This window comes from Carassius gibelio, chromosome B2, assembly GCF_023724105.1.
Source record: "Carassius gibelio isolate Cgi1373 ecotype wild population from Czech Republic chromosome B2, carGib1.2-hapl.c, whole genome shotgun sequence".
NCBI lineage: Eukaryota > Metazoa > Chordata > Actinopteri > Cypriniformes > Cyprinidae > Carassius > Carassius gibelio.
In genome coordinates, this window is record NC_068397.1 from 3,641,675 (window position 1) to 3,656,636 (window position 14,962).

At 38.7% G+C, this 14,962-nt stretch overlaps 1 pseudogene; it reads left to right on the top strand.

The window, feature by feature from the left end:
• The first annotated feature begins 842 nt into the window (after positions 1-842).
• Positions 843-14,962, top strand: part of LOC127950427 (protein Wnt-9a-like) — a 29,883-nt pseudogene continuing 15,763 nt past the window's right edge.

Here is a 14,962-nt window from a genome sequence, read left to right on the forward strand (position 1 = left end):
GAATAGACAACCTTTTCTCCTCTGCTCTTATCAAAACAAATCTCTCAACGTGATTTATCACTTCCAACAATTCCGTTTTTATTTCTTGCTTATTAAAGGTTTCATCTAGATCTGAAGATTGAACAAAAATAATAGACCTGTATTCTTTCACTGCCACTGAACTTATGCCTTGTATGTCCTCTCAGAAATGAACAAAAGAAGAAGTCTTGACTCTACTGGGCCAGATTTAAAAGGACTGTTCACCCAAAAATGAAGATTTTATCATAATTTACTCTTCCCCATGTTGTTCTGAACCCGAGTTACTTTCTTATATCAAATACCAAAGTAGATATTTTTTTAAAAATGTTAAATGCTGAATGAAAAATATAAAAATAAAAAGTACTTTGGAAGTGTTTGGACAAGAAACTGTTTGGTTACCCAACATTCTTCAAAATATCTTCTGTGGTGCTCAACAGAAGGAAGAAAATTCGCACAGGATTGGAACAACTTGAGGAAAATAATGACAGTTTTCATTTTTGAGTGAACAGAATGGAACATGAATAATGGGAAAAAATGTTCATATGCTGGTTGAGCATACTCAATCTCTTTCATCAGCTCCAGAGATTTTCTCTGATATTAAAAAGTTTAGAGAATAGCCAGATGCAGTAGGCTATATAAGAAAACTGGTATACTTATTCCATTTCAGAAGTTGCACGATTATTACGCTTCGACACAATATATTAGCTTTCCTATTACAGCAAACGTGAATAATTAAGCCAGTGTTTCAAAGCTGCCCAGTCAGTCCCCTCCAGCGCTCTCTCTCTCTCTCTCTCTCTCTCTCTCTCTCGTTCTGTTCTAAGTGAATGGGAGGGGCTCAGAAATCCTCAGAGTGTATAAGAAGTGCAGTTCTCACAAGCAGGGATTTTACACAGCAACTCAGGACGAACGAAATGAGCTGCCCCAGAGCCGCTACAAAATGCTGGATGGACACCTTCTCCTGGGATGGTTATCATTTACCATTATAGTGCTTCTGATCAGCTTGCCTGGACCGTGCACGGCTTACTTCGGGTAGGCAGAGGAACTCTTCCTCAGTCTTTAATTTTTTTCAACCTTCACGTTTTTAAGGAATAGAGTAAAGATTTATGAATCAAAAATCATAGATAAAGACAATGCAATCTAGGAAACGTTTTGTAAACTTCTCTCCACAGCAACCTGTTGATTTCAGATTCAGTCTGAGTGATGTTCTCATTATAGAAATGTTTGCACTAAGTCTTCGGTTAATGACTTCTTTATAAATTCAAATAAATTTGCCCTTATTTACAAGTTCATTAAAAGTGCATATCTGCACATCTATCAATGTCTTAATTTAATGCTGTGTTTTGAATGGCAGGCACTAGCCGGTCAGGTTTGTCTTTTTCATAGATGCTTGTAGAAGAATGAAAACAGACATGAGCAGCTCTCAACAGCTGTTAACAATAAAACTACGAAGATCTCTAACCTGGTGGCCAAAACGTCTGTTCAGATCGCAGATAATATTTCTTCATCCAGCATAAACAGTCGTTTTGGCACCCCAGTTGCTCGCTCACTAAGTTTAATAAGCGTAAGTTCAAGAATGTGTGTTGAATTTACAGTTTCCCCAGTTCCCCCTATAAACATTCCCCTAGCATAATTTTAATTGAGGTAATTGTTATACCGCGGTAACGCCTTTGGAATATGTTCCTTTATGACGCCTACATTTCTGCTTATTGATATTCTTCCATTACTCGCCTTCATGTTTCGAAAAACGTGTTTAACTTTTAATCATCATCTTTAAATCAGTCACTTGTATCAACAAGTCTGAAGGGTAAAAGTAGAGAGGTTGACGGCAATGAAAGCCTTTTATATACAGACACGGAATATGTAAATTACAGATTTACACGAGTTCGTGTAATCTAAGATTATTGGACGTAATCTACAGACAGGTGTGTGTTTGTTACCCTCCTACTGTTCTAACCCAGAAGTTGCAGTGATGCACAAGACAGAATTTTTTTCCCGTTCAACCACTGCTCAGAAGAACGTGACACTGTATCATTATTGTGATGGAAGATTCTATGTTAAAAGGTGTGCTACGGAGAGGATATTGTTAGGGCAAATCAAGGGCCAGGGTGGGAGTGGCTCCCTCAGGCCCCATTGAACATTATGAAGCAGTAAACCGGTTTGTTGGGCTGAAGTGGTTGTAGACCGGGTCCAAGCCTATTCTACCCCCTCTTAGGAAGTCAATAAATTTAATAAATGCTGGCCTGCGTTCGCATGGGTGGGACAGTACTTCATATAAAGATTTATAGTCTCCATTATTTGATCTGAAAGATTGTTATCAATTGGAGTTAGCCTCTAAGAATATTTCCCTCTTGTTTTTTGGCACATTTAATGGAAAACGATAAACTACAATGTGTGATAATGAGCAGATATGCAGTGTCAAGAGGCTGTGTCTAATAAATGTCTGGATATTTTTAACATTCAATTTGTCATGCGTATGTGAGGCTAACTAGCCATTGTTTTAAAGTACTCAAACTTTCGCCAGTTTCAGCATTTTGCTGACTTTGACGGAAACTGCTTGTACTTCCGTGTTATCGGGTCATGAACACAAACTATAGGAAACTCATTAGTGATATACTTCACTATGGGAGTTTTTTCAAATCTCACACAATGAGTGTTAAATTTGAACGCTGATATGGTTATCATTTTCTAGGCTTTTTTTACAGTCAAAGTGGGGGGCGACTCCTCAAGACAAGGACACAATCACAAATCACACAAGTGATTTCAGCCTTGTGCCAGAAACAGCACGAAACAATTACCATCTGACACGCTGTCACACTTGCTTCCACTAACGTGCAAATAAATACCTTTCATGAGGCGAATGCATCTTCTGGCCACTGATTTACTTAAATAGAGGGTCAGTGTTGCATACCCAATTTCTCCAGTGCGGTGGAGCGTATGTGAAACTTAAACACAGTCTCTGTTTGACCTCGCTCTGTGTCTCTGAGGGTTGGGTGGGATTCCTTGCCTAGTTGAGCTGTTGCTGAAATTGTCATCCTGGCCACAAGAATGCAAAGCCTTAGTTTTTACCAGCCGTCCCGTAGCAGCAGGTGCCCAGTGTTGAATCTCATTCAACAGCAGTCTCAGGGAGACCAGGTTCAGTTGGTTGGGGACGAAATAGTGGTGGAACAATGCAGCAATACGGGGGCTGCATACGTTTTGTCTAGGTGTAGAGCTCACCTTAAATAGCCCGAGGGACGAAAGGGGAAGAGGTTATGTGCTGGGAAAACATGGGGAAAATAAGGCCTGAATATCCAAGGAATGAGATTCTTTTGTCCCTGGCTTTGTCATGTTTATGCAGATCTCCTGAGGAAGCCAGCCTGGGGACACATGTGAGGAACCTGAATTGAAACGAGAGTACAGACTGATATGTTAGAAGCTGGTTATTGCCTCCTGAATTATGATTCTAGAGATGTAAATTATGCTGTGTTTCAAATTGAAATGCCCAAAGCTTCCACGGTATTTCTTTAGGAAACACTTAGATTTTGGCCTTTTGCATTTGTAGATCTGCAGTGAAAGCTGTGCATCCCGCCTCATGTAAATCACCTGTCATTTATTTTGATTTCGTTAACTAAATAATGAGTCATGTTTCGTCGCGACCTGTCCATTAGTAGGTGCAGCAGTACTTGCAGTGCCTGATGTTTCCACCAGGGGGTGGAGTCACTACTGTAGAAAAGCCCTGCTCTTCAGGCATCATCTGCTGCTTTATGAAACCTTAGCACAGTGGGAAATGAGTGGCAAAAACAGATATTAGCACAGAGAGCTGTGTGACCAGAATACAGCGAGAAGGTCAACAGAGCAGCAGTTTTTTCAAAGGTAGTTGTGGTCACTTTGATCTGTTTGTGATGGCATTTTTTGGCCGCGGCTCTCAGGAAAGCCCCTGTACAGAAGCAGTTTTTTCTGCATAAGACTAAGATTAAATCTCCTGACTAGAGTTGGGCTCGGGAATGTTGATGAGAGCGGCTGCCTGAGCTGCGGTGGATCGCCTTTCAGTGCTAGAGAATAGCAGTGTCTGCAACTGAAGATCCTCACATGTGACCACTTCCTACACACACCCACAGACTTTCTACTGAAACATGCATATTTTCTTTTCATCAAACTGTGTTTCACTTAACAGACACGTGATGGTCTTTTCTAAAGGTGCAATTCCAGCGAGGTGTGTGTCGTTGCTGGACAGCTTAACACAGTGTTTCGTTTCTACTGTAAACACACTTATGATTATGAACGTTTCTTAGGCTTTCATGACATTTCAAGTAACCACTTGAAAAACATCAATCCATGTCTCTATATTTCAACCGGGTTGTTTTTCCTCAATGGCTTTCTCGACAAGCTGTGAGAATGGCTTCTCCCGCAGGAGTCATCCCAACCCTGCCTTGATTATATGGTATTATTGCTCTGGGGAATGTCTTTAAATGTGTTTGGCACACTTGCACCCAAACGGCTCAATATTCTGGTAGTATGGCTCCGACCACAGTTTGGAGGTCTGCCTTGGTTTTTTAAGAGAGGGCGGGTCCGCTCCTGCCATAACCCAGTCAGCGGTGTGTTTTGTAGATATGTAGGCTGTTGTTGGAAATGCAGTGATGGGCATCGCAGACAGACGCGCATTGCCAGGCAAAACCGGAAAGCCAATATGGAATCTGAATAGCTTTTGGTGGTTGAAGATTGATGAAATGACGTTAATTAGCGGCAATACCATGTCATGTGTTTTCCGTTTCCCACCACAGGCTGTTTTCCGCCACAAAGGGCTTTGGGTGGACTCTGGGGCCAAAATGATCAGTGACAACGGCCAAGATTAGTTGACTGAAAAACCATAAGATGACTATAAAAACCCTGAGCAATGAACCATACATGCACATTTATTACACGGACCTGGTGTTGACGTCAAAACAGTAGGCAAGACAAACCAAGAATGTACCTTGAGTTTATGCTTTTTCTGTTTCATTGCATCAAACTTGGAGTTTTGAATTAGAGCTGTTTGCCGTTTCATTTAGCACTGCCTGCATAACGTGAACAAACAAACAAAACACACAACCACAGATGAATGTTTCAATAGATGGTTTTGGCTTACACGCATGAATCAGTCTTAGGTCTTTAAGACTGAACTGGGGAACTATATACTGCTAAATTATTATAGAAATTATATTCAAGTACTTTAAACTGGTTCCTCTAGGCATCAGAAGTAATACTTCTAAACTCCAAAATATAAGAAAATATATATAATCTCTGTCAGCAGCTAATATAAATAACCAACTAATATAACTTGCATTTTAAAGATTAATTGGTTTTGTGAAAGGCATTTTGCTCTTTGGTTCCTCAAGGCACCAGCTGCAGTTCTTGTAACTACAAGGCACACAGACTTTTCGTGAGTCTCTAATATGCAGAAAAAGCTATGTAATTTCTGTCAGCAGCAAATATAAATAACTGTAACTAATACAGCTGTCATTTTAAGATTAATTGGTTCCATGAAAGACATTTAGATCTTTGGAATGAAGATGATCAATGTATCAGCCCAGCCATAGAATCAGTGTCATAGATGCCGTGTCATTATATTGTCACACAACCACAAATGCTACGTTACTAAGCCCCGCAGTCAAAGCATGTTAGGATTCCCATCTTCTCGAGTCCATTTTTATGCTTTTATGGTCAGGAAAAACACATCATTAAGGTCTATGTTTGCATGCTTTTAGAAAAGGCTTTTAGTGGAAGTCCAAATGAGAGAGTGGGGCAGCTCTCGTACCTGTCACTGGGTGCTGGGGTTCTCAGTGCCATGGTGTGAGGTCGATAGGTAGAGTCATGTGGAGCTCTGTGGTGCACCCATGCTGTGCCAGTCACACAGTCACCATCACTGAGCAGCTGACCTGTGTCGAGCCCGTAGTTAAACCTCTTACTAATGCTAACCACACGCACGGTACTGTACGCACCGACCTACAGCACTGTGTGTGTCCTACTCTTATTAGAAGTTATTTTCTAAGATATGGTGCCCTGTTATTATTGTATCTCATATGCACCACTGAGATTACTTAGAGTGAATGGAGAATATTGCTGTGCTGCTTCTCAGGTTAGTTTCCAAATAAAACAACCTCAGTAAATTCAGGTACATTAGTGTCTCCTCAATTGTATTTCAAAAGAGATCCCTAAAATATGAAAAACTATGGCTATATTTGTCAAGTTAACATCATTTCTTCACTTTTTTTTTTCACCTGAAACATGCTAGGACTGTATGTTCCAAAGCGACTTATATAATGCCATTATTATAAATGCATACATTTGGATTCCTGCTGAATGAGCAAGGTATATTTTCCCTTTTTTTGTATTTTATTTGTACTGTATAACACATTTCCCACTCTCAGGTAGCTTCGTTTTTTTGGGACACACTTTATTTTGATGGTCCTCATTTGACATTCTGTTGACTATAACTAACTTTGCAAATACATGTCAACTCGTTAAAGTATTAGTAGAGCATCTGCTTAAGATGAGTAACTTTGCAACTATAGTCAACTTAGTAAATATAGCATAACAGTCTGATAATACTATACTAAATCTTTAATGACTGGTAGTTGACATGCAGTTTGTAAAGTTACTTTTAGTCAACAAAATGTCTAAAGGTGACCATCAAAATAAACTGTAATTACAGTTCTGCTTCGGATAAATTCATTTAATCGTTTTGTTTATAGTTTATAATGAATGACAATATAATTTATGTTTGTTTTATAATTATATTTCATTCCTGTTGTAAACGCCGTTAAAGTCAAATGATTTGGTATGGAGTTAAGGGGAAATAAAATGCATGTTTAGTCTTTCTTTATTGTAAATGTTTCATTTTATTTACCTCTATTATAGATCATTTCTGAAAGTAATAATAAGGACTCACTCCAGTGCATCTTGCCTGTGTCTTTTTCTTTCAGTGATGCAGTTTTGACCTAATGTGACTTATAGTCATTTTCTGTAAAATACTGTGCTTATGTTCTACATTGAAATGTCAATGCATTCAATTTTATTCAATTAGTTTGTCATCAGATTCTTCCAAGAACAGGGATTGCTCAGGTACTAAACTAAAAACTATTTTAAATGCTTAACTTGTCCCACACCATTTGTGCTACAGGCATGAACAATATCTCAACTCATGCATCTGGTTGAGGAAAGATGTACATACTACTAAATTCCCAAGACTTAATATATGATTTTGGCAGATTAAATTGAGACATTTCTTTAGTAATGGTCTAGCAACAATCCACAGCACATTTTCCATAGATAAACACCAGCTCAACTTACACGTAGTATATCTCAACAATTGCTTGCTTATTTAAGACCGGCTCATTTTACAGTACATTTGATATTTAATTCAAACATAGCTGAGAAATCCCCTAAGAAATCAAGCTTTCCTTTGGGATGTTCTAGGTATTGTCCATTAACTTTTCCTTTAGATATTACACCTGGTTACAGCTGTAGTAGACTGGCAACTCTGTTAATGATTTTAAGTACATACTCATGTGACCTTGCCAAACAAAATATTAGTGTCAAGTGAATAAACACGTTATCCTCATCCATCTGGCCCCACTAGCACATGGAAAACACTTTTCTTTGCGAAATGTTTCAAACATTCTGGAATGACTATCCGTGTCCGATTGATTTTTAGCCATCCTATGTGTGTACATCTGCAGTTTTTCTGTGTTCTGTTGTGACTAGAACGGATAAATTTACAACCTGATATTTCTCAACATCTCAGCTATAGTGCCAGTGACTGGTGTTGGGAATCGAGCGAGCAAGTCTCATTAGACAGCCACAGCCCACAGTGACTCTAAAGGTCATGGTGACTCGTTCACATCCTGTGTGTGTCACTCGACTGTCGCAGTCATGTCCCGTCATCTTCTTGCTATTTGGAAGCACTTTGTTCTTGTGAAGCAGACGGTTCGCTGGTTAATTTACAGATAATTTTAGGGTTACAGACTGTGTTCATGAAGATTTGTCACCACAGAGAATAGTTTCTATTTGCTGACTTGCATTAAGTGGTCGTGATTGACTATAACTATAGTCGGATAACTATAGCGCTTACTACAATGCTTTTTTTAGTCATATTTGTGTTGGAAAAAATCGAAAAGTCATGAGTAATTTATCATTAGGTTTTAGTCAGATTCATTTTCAAACCTGCAATTGTTTAAGTCATTACAGTATATATTTCATTGCAGAAATGTGCAACATTTGATTAAACTTCACATATACTGTATATATGAAATTTAATCAAATGTTGCACATTACTGTAATGAAATGAAAAGTTACAGTAATTAAAGAAATTGTATTGTAACTTTCTCTCTCTCTCTCTCTCTCTCTCTCTCTCTCTCTCTCTATATATATATATATAAATATACAGTACAATCCCTAAAAGTAACTAATTATGTTACTTAGTTACTTTTTATGGAAAGTAATACATTACATTACTTTTGCATTACTTTTTAAATATGAGCATTGTTGATTGTTTTTAAAATAAGAAGTTCTATTTATAGCAAATGTAAATGCCGTTTCACACCACTTTTTAAAAAAAAGGTAACTTAGATATTCTCATGTAAATTAAAATGTAATGCGTTATTTTACCAGTTACTTGAAAAAAGTAATTTTATTACGTAACTTGCGTTACTTACAATGCGCTACACCCTTATATATATATACAGTAAAGATATTCACTAAATGCATCTTTTAGGAGACTACCTGAGATTCAAATTGCTGTAAAACCTGTGTTCATATAAAATAAATGTTGTCTTATAGTAAGTAGAGCTGTAAGTAGTACAGTTTTGAGTACATAAAAACGTTAACCAGTTACTGTTCTCCTAACATAATACACAACACCTGTATACTTTATCACTTCTACACTGCTGCCACAATTTCTTCACAATTCAGAAACTCATAAACAATAAACACATCCAGCAAGTCTTACGACATATCCACCTGTCAAACCAGTAATTACTAACCTGCAACGCTAACCGCACCCCACAGGTAAACATTCGCTTGAGCATGATCATTATGAAAGGAGTCATTAGGATTTTTTGGCTGCCACACACGGGGGCGGAAAGATGTAAAACAGGCTGCCACTGCTGCTTGGCTGGATCTACCACTTCTGCTTTCCTGCTGGGTCAAAGCAGCCAAACTTTAGATGGGACTCCAGCACTGCAACCTGAAATTCATCTCACTCTCTGAAGGAGACGTTCTTCCACCCCTGGAGTAGGAGGAGGTGTTCGTTTTCTAGTGGAGTGTTTCTTGGGCCCCTCACCTCCTGGAGGAACTGTTCTGACAACAAAGTCAGTTCAGACAGGGTCAGGGTTGGAGGCCACAGGTTCATTTCCCTGACACTGAGCAGATATTGTGCAATTTCGATTTGCATGCTATCTTTCTGGTATCTATAACATTCATTGTGATGTGTGAAATGTCATTAAAGCATCTCGAAACACTCTGTCCGAACGAACATTGCAGACTAATGCTAAATCCATCTTGCTGACACATCTGTTGAGATCTGGCTACGATTGCCATGTTTTTGTCCAGAGAATTGAAGAAGTGCATTCCAAGTCAAATCAGAAACACGAATGGACTGCTCCAAGGTTTTTGTTTGGCTTGTGCGAGTAACTCACACTTTTCCTCACATCTGTCTTTGTTTTGGGTTACTGTGGTAGACAGCTGGGGGGGGGGGGTGTCTGAGAAAAGGCTTTGTTTGGGGTCAACAGCTGGGGGGAATGATTGGCATGCATTTGAAGTAATTGGGGACCCTGACTTGCCAGCCGAGAGACCACACAACCAGCAAGCCCAAACTCGCTGAAAGCTAGTTCGCTTTGTCTATGTTCGAGACTGTTAACTGTCTTGTGTGTATAAGTACTTGTGCAAGTGTGTGTGTGTGTGTGTGTGTGTAAGGACTTGTTTTTGTGGTGGGACCAAAGCTGTGACATTGAATGTTGCTGTGTAGTTTGTTTGCAGTTATTTACTATAAACACAAGTTATAAACTTACTAAGTGCACACTAAAAGACAAAATAAGCAACTGTATGTAAAGCCAAAAATAGGCTATTTAAGATGTACAGTTTGTTCTTCATCGGAACAGATGGGAGTAATTTAGCTTTGCATCACTTGCTCACCAATGGATCCTCTGCAGTGAATAGGTGCAGTGAATGGGTGCTGGTGCTGGGACTGGAACATAGTTCTTAAAATCCAGGTCTATGAGCTCCCAGATGTAAATTGGCATTACATTGGCATGGTATTAGGCTCTGCCTCGGGATGGAAGCAGTCTCAAGCTCCATGGCAGGAAAGGGCTCTGGCTCTATGACTGTGGGGGGTGAGGGCTGTGGCTCTGGATCTGTTGCAGGTTTGGGGAGAAGCTGGATGAGCTCAGGAGGGTGAGCTGGGACTGGTGCAGACACTGGGGGGTTGAGATTTTCCTCTCTCTTACAAACACTGTGAAGGTGGATGCACAATGTATGAGCACCCAGTCCAAATACAAACTAAGCATCCCAAGGGACCAACTCTGAGCAGATAAGCTCAGATAAGTCATGTCTGGAAAACCTTGCAGAGGCAGTCAATGGTGTAGTGGACGGTGGGTCATCAAGGGAGGAATCCTTGAGTTAGAGGAGAAGGATCTGTACTGATGTTAGATCCATTTTAATATCCGATCTTCTGTCATTGGGTGGATGTGGAAGCAAGGGGAAGAGATTAAATTAAGAGCTATATTTACATGGGAACAAACAAGATACAAAATGAGACTGGTTCACACAACGTGTAGCTATGGCAAAGCTATACACTACATGACTTTTAAAATCTGAACAGATTTTAAAACACTGGGCATCACACACTTACCAACACAGGAACAACTTAAATGACTGAGGATCACACACTACCAGACTTTTAAGTTCTTCCATTTACAACTAATTCAATTGCGCGCCTTTTTCCTAGGAAACACATGCCGAATAAAAACAATATGTGCAATACTGGCTGAAAATATCAAACATGTTTGATATCCTCTGACTGGATGGACCTCAGAGTCTGAATAACTTTAAAGATCTGAAAGTATGTTGAAAGTCACAGGAGTGATGTAAGCAGACGATAAACAAGCTCCATATGAACTTTTGTTTAGTAGTCCATAACTCAAACTGTCAGTGTTCTGAGTGTGATTAGTTATAGCGTGTCTCTTTACATCTGTTTTCTATAATCTCTCTCCCATACTATGAACAACATCAGGTTTTTAATATTATCCACTGATCTTTCCTTTCCCAAAGGAGTCTTTTCTTTTCCCAAATGATCTCTTCTCTTCTGACACCATGTTGAGCAATTTCATAGCTCACATGCAACACTTACTGTTATGGTGCACGCAAAGAATTGTTTAACAGAAGGTCATGATCTTGAGCTTGTGAATGGAATGTCACTCATTTGTCATGTAAATGACAGCAAGCAGAGAGCATGACAAAGACTGAAACCCCATTTCCACACAGCGGTGCGGAAAAAGTTGCAATTCAATGTGATCGTGTTTCTGCGGACAACATAAACAGATGTCTTTCACATTCAGAAAAAGCTCTTGAGGAAAAGGAAATGAAGGAAATGTAGCAGTTTTAGTTACTATTGTCTGTTTTTTGTTAATAAAATTGTGTTGATAATACGGAAAGAGGCTATACAAGTTGCAGATATCTTACAGTACAAATCCGTCAGATTGGACAGCTGACAAACTTCCTCCAATGTGCAATTTATTTACTTCCTTTACTGTTTTAATTTTTTTTTTTACTGTTAAGGTGAAATTCCTTAGCTGGGGCCTGAGGTAAAAGAGAGAGGAGTCACCTGATGCTCCAAACTCACCTCAAGTGACGTATGACCAAAACTCATAACATTAATTTGGTGCAACATGTGGGAACCGCTACAGTCATGTGCTGTCGGCATGCAGTAACGTTAGTATTTGGCTTAGTAAATCCTCGGGTTTACAGAAAAATTACTGCATAAAGTTGTTGCTTTCCCTGTGTCTTCAGTTTCTTTGAAATCTACTCTGCTGCTCATCCGTTATTCATAAACGGTTTATTGCGAGGTCTAATCACAAATATGCTGAACACACAGACTACAGAGTTTAGAACAAACAACAACTTTAAAAAACCTGGCATGAACTTCCAGAGTGTGTAATGAACTATTAAAGTTCAACCCTCACCAGGGAAAATGCATATGATGGTTATGTCATGGGTAATATGAAGTGATGACTAATAAAAAAGGGGCAGACAAGCACCAGAGTGCTGAGTGACAGAACTGCAGCAAAAAAACGTATCATGACGGAAAAATGCAAGTGGAGAAAAATCATACAACCCTAAAGAGAACACACAAGTGCTGTAACAATCTCATGCCGTATGTGAACACCTGTAATGAAAACTTTAAATGGTCTGGGACTCATAATATGATAAATTTATTTGTATAACATTTTTCATAATACACATTTTTTATTTTTTGCCTATAATGCTAATTATCCTTCACATTTAGATTTAGCTGCAGTATATTTATTGAATTAATTTTGTGTAGCAGATACATTGCCTGAACTTTCCAAAGTAAGTCTATTGTTTCTACTGGAAGAGCAATTTCTGACATTTTAATAAAAAAATATTACAAGCTCAATATTTTTCAAGTCAAAACATTGACATGGTTGAATAGTTCACCAGATGATCTATAATATGCATTTACATCTTATTAAAATATAAATATTAATCTGTTTTGTTTGAGGTAAGAGTAAACAGGTCTTTACTCTTAGAAAAGTAATAAGCTATATGAAATAAGATAAAATTTCATTTCAAATAGTAACATCTCGGTAAACAGACCACACAAATAGACAGAAATATTGTGATGTCTGTCTTTATTATGGTTGAAATGACTCATATCACGATAAGGGTTTTGGTCATGTGTTTTCTGTTTTTTTAGTGTCCAGATACTCTTATTTATAGTATTTTATTGATGTAGAATATAGTTTATTATTCATTCCTTTACATCCCTGTATCACATTTCCTGTGTTCACGTTTGTTACCTTAGTTCCTCATTTTATTTGATGTATACACTATATCAGCCACAATAACAAAACCACCTGCCCAGTAACATGTAAATCCCCCTTGTGCTGCCAAAAACAGCTTTGATGCATCGAGTCTCTCAACGTGTCCTGTGGTATCTGACACCAAGGCAATAGCAGCAGACCCTTTAAAGGAAAAGTTCACACAAAAATGAAAAATTATCTCATAATGTACTCTCGAGCCATCCTATGTGTACGTGCCTTACTTTTTTCAAAAAAACACCATCATATGTAAATATGGATTTTTATTTTATTTTACAAAGACCCATTGATTCACTTCAGAAGGCATTCATTAACCCACTGTCGTATGGATTACTTTTATGATAGATGGATGTGCTTTTTGAACTCACTGTCATTACAAAGCTTGGAAGAGCAGGATATTGTTTAATATAAATCTGTTTGTATTCATCTGAAAGAAGAAAGGCATATATATGGATGGCTTGAGGGTGAGTAAATGATCATTTTAATTTTTGGGTGAACCATTCCTTTAAATCCTGTAAATTGTGAGGTGAGGCCACCATGTATTAGATGACAGAAATTCTCATTATTGATTGAAATCTGGGGAGTTTGGAGGCCAAGGCAACATCTTTATCTCTGGTTCCTCAAAACATTCCTAAAAATTTTTGGAGTGTGGCAGGGTACATAATTTTGCTAAAAGAGGCCACAGTCAACAGGAAACACCACTGCCATGAAGAGGTGTCTGTGGTCTGCACCAGTCTTTAGGTCTGTGGAGCATGTCAAAGTTACATAAATGCCAGGAGCAAAACACACCATCCTACCTTCTTCCCACAATGCATCTCTTCCCCAGGTAAACAAGACATGCATCCAACCAACCATCCAACTGGTTTAAAAGACCACATGACTCATCAGACCAGGCAAACTTCATCCATTGCTCCATGGTCCAATTCAGACGCCCAGCGGTCGACATGTGTAATCTTGGGGACTCTGTGTGTTCTGACACCTTTCTATCATGGCCAGCATTAAGTTTTCAGTAATTTGAGCTACAATAGCTCTTTTGTGTAATCAGACCAGACTGGGTAGGCTTCTGTTCATCTGTGAGCCTTGGGCGCCCATGACCCTGTCACCGGTTCACTGGTTGTCCTTCCATGCACCATTTTTGGTAGGTACTAACCACTGCATACAGCCCACAAGACTTGCCATTTTGGAAATTTTCGGACCCAGTTGTTTAGCCGTCACTATTTGGCCCTTTTCACTCAGATCTTTTCACTTGTCCATTTTTTTCTTGCGTCCAACACATGCAATTCAAGAACTGGCTGTTCACCATTGTAATGATACAATCAATGTTTTTCACTTCACCTTTCAGCAGTTTAATGTTGTGGTGTGATCAGTGTATATCATTCGTTTGAAAGTTGGTTCTCTCACCATGTTGGTTTGATATGGTGGTTTGATATTGGTTGGTGCTTTTTTGAACATTATATAGTTAAACTGTTAAGCTGTTATATTTTCATCTGCCTTCCTCTGAACAGATATATTAAAAAAGGGCTAAACTCTGTCTTAAAATTGCATGTGTCAGATGTGTTCAGCTCACTTCTTAGAAAAGTTAGCAAGCTAGTCTGTTTTTGATTCTGGAACTCATATGTATTTTTTTTTGAGGCAAATTAGTCTTATATTGCAGATGGGAGTTTCTCATCCGTACCCTGTGTACAGTATATTTGTAGAGACCCATAACACTACCCTTGCAGCAGCAAGCATGACTCTCAAAAGAGTTTAAAAGAATGAGGTTCTTGACATGACTCTACTTTCCTGCCATGTTTAGTTCCAACTCTAATCAAACAAACTTTAACCAGTCAGTCAAGGTCTTTGAGTTCACATGAAAATGACAGGTGTGTTAG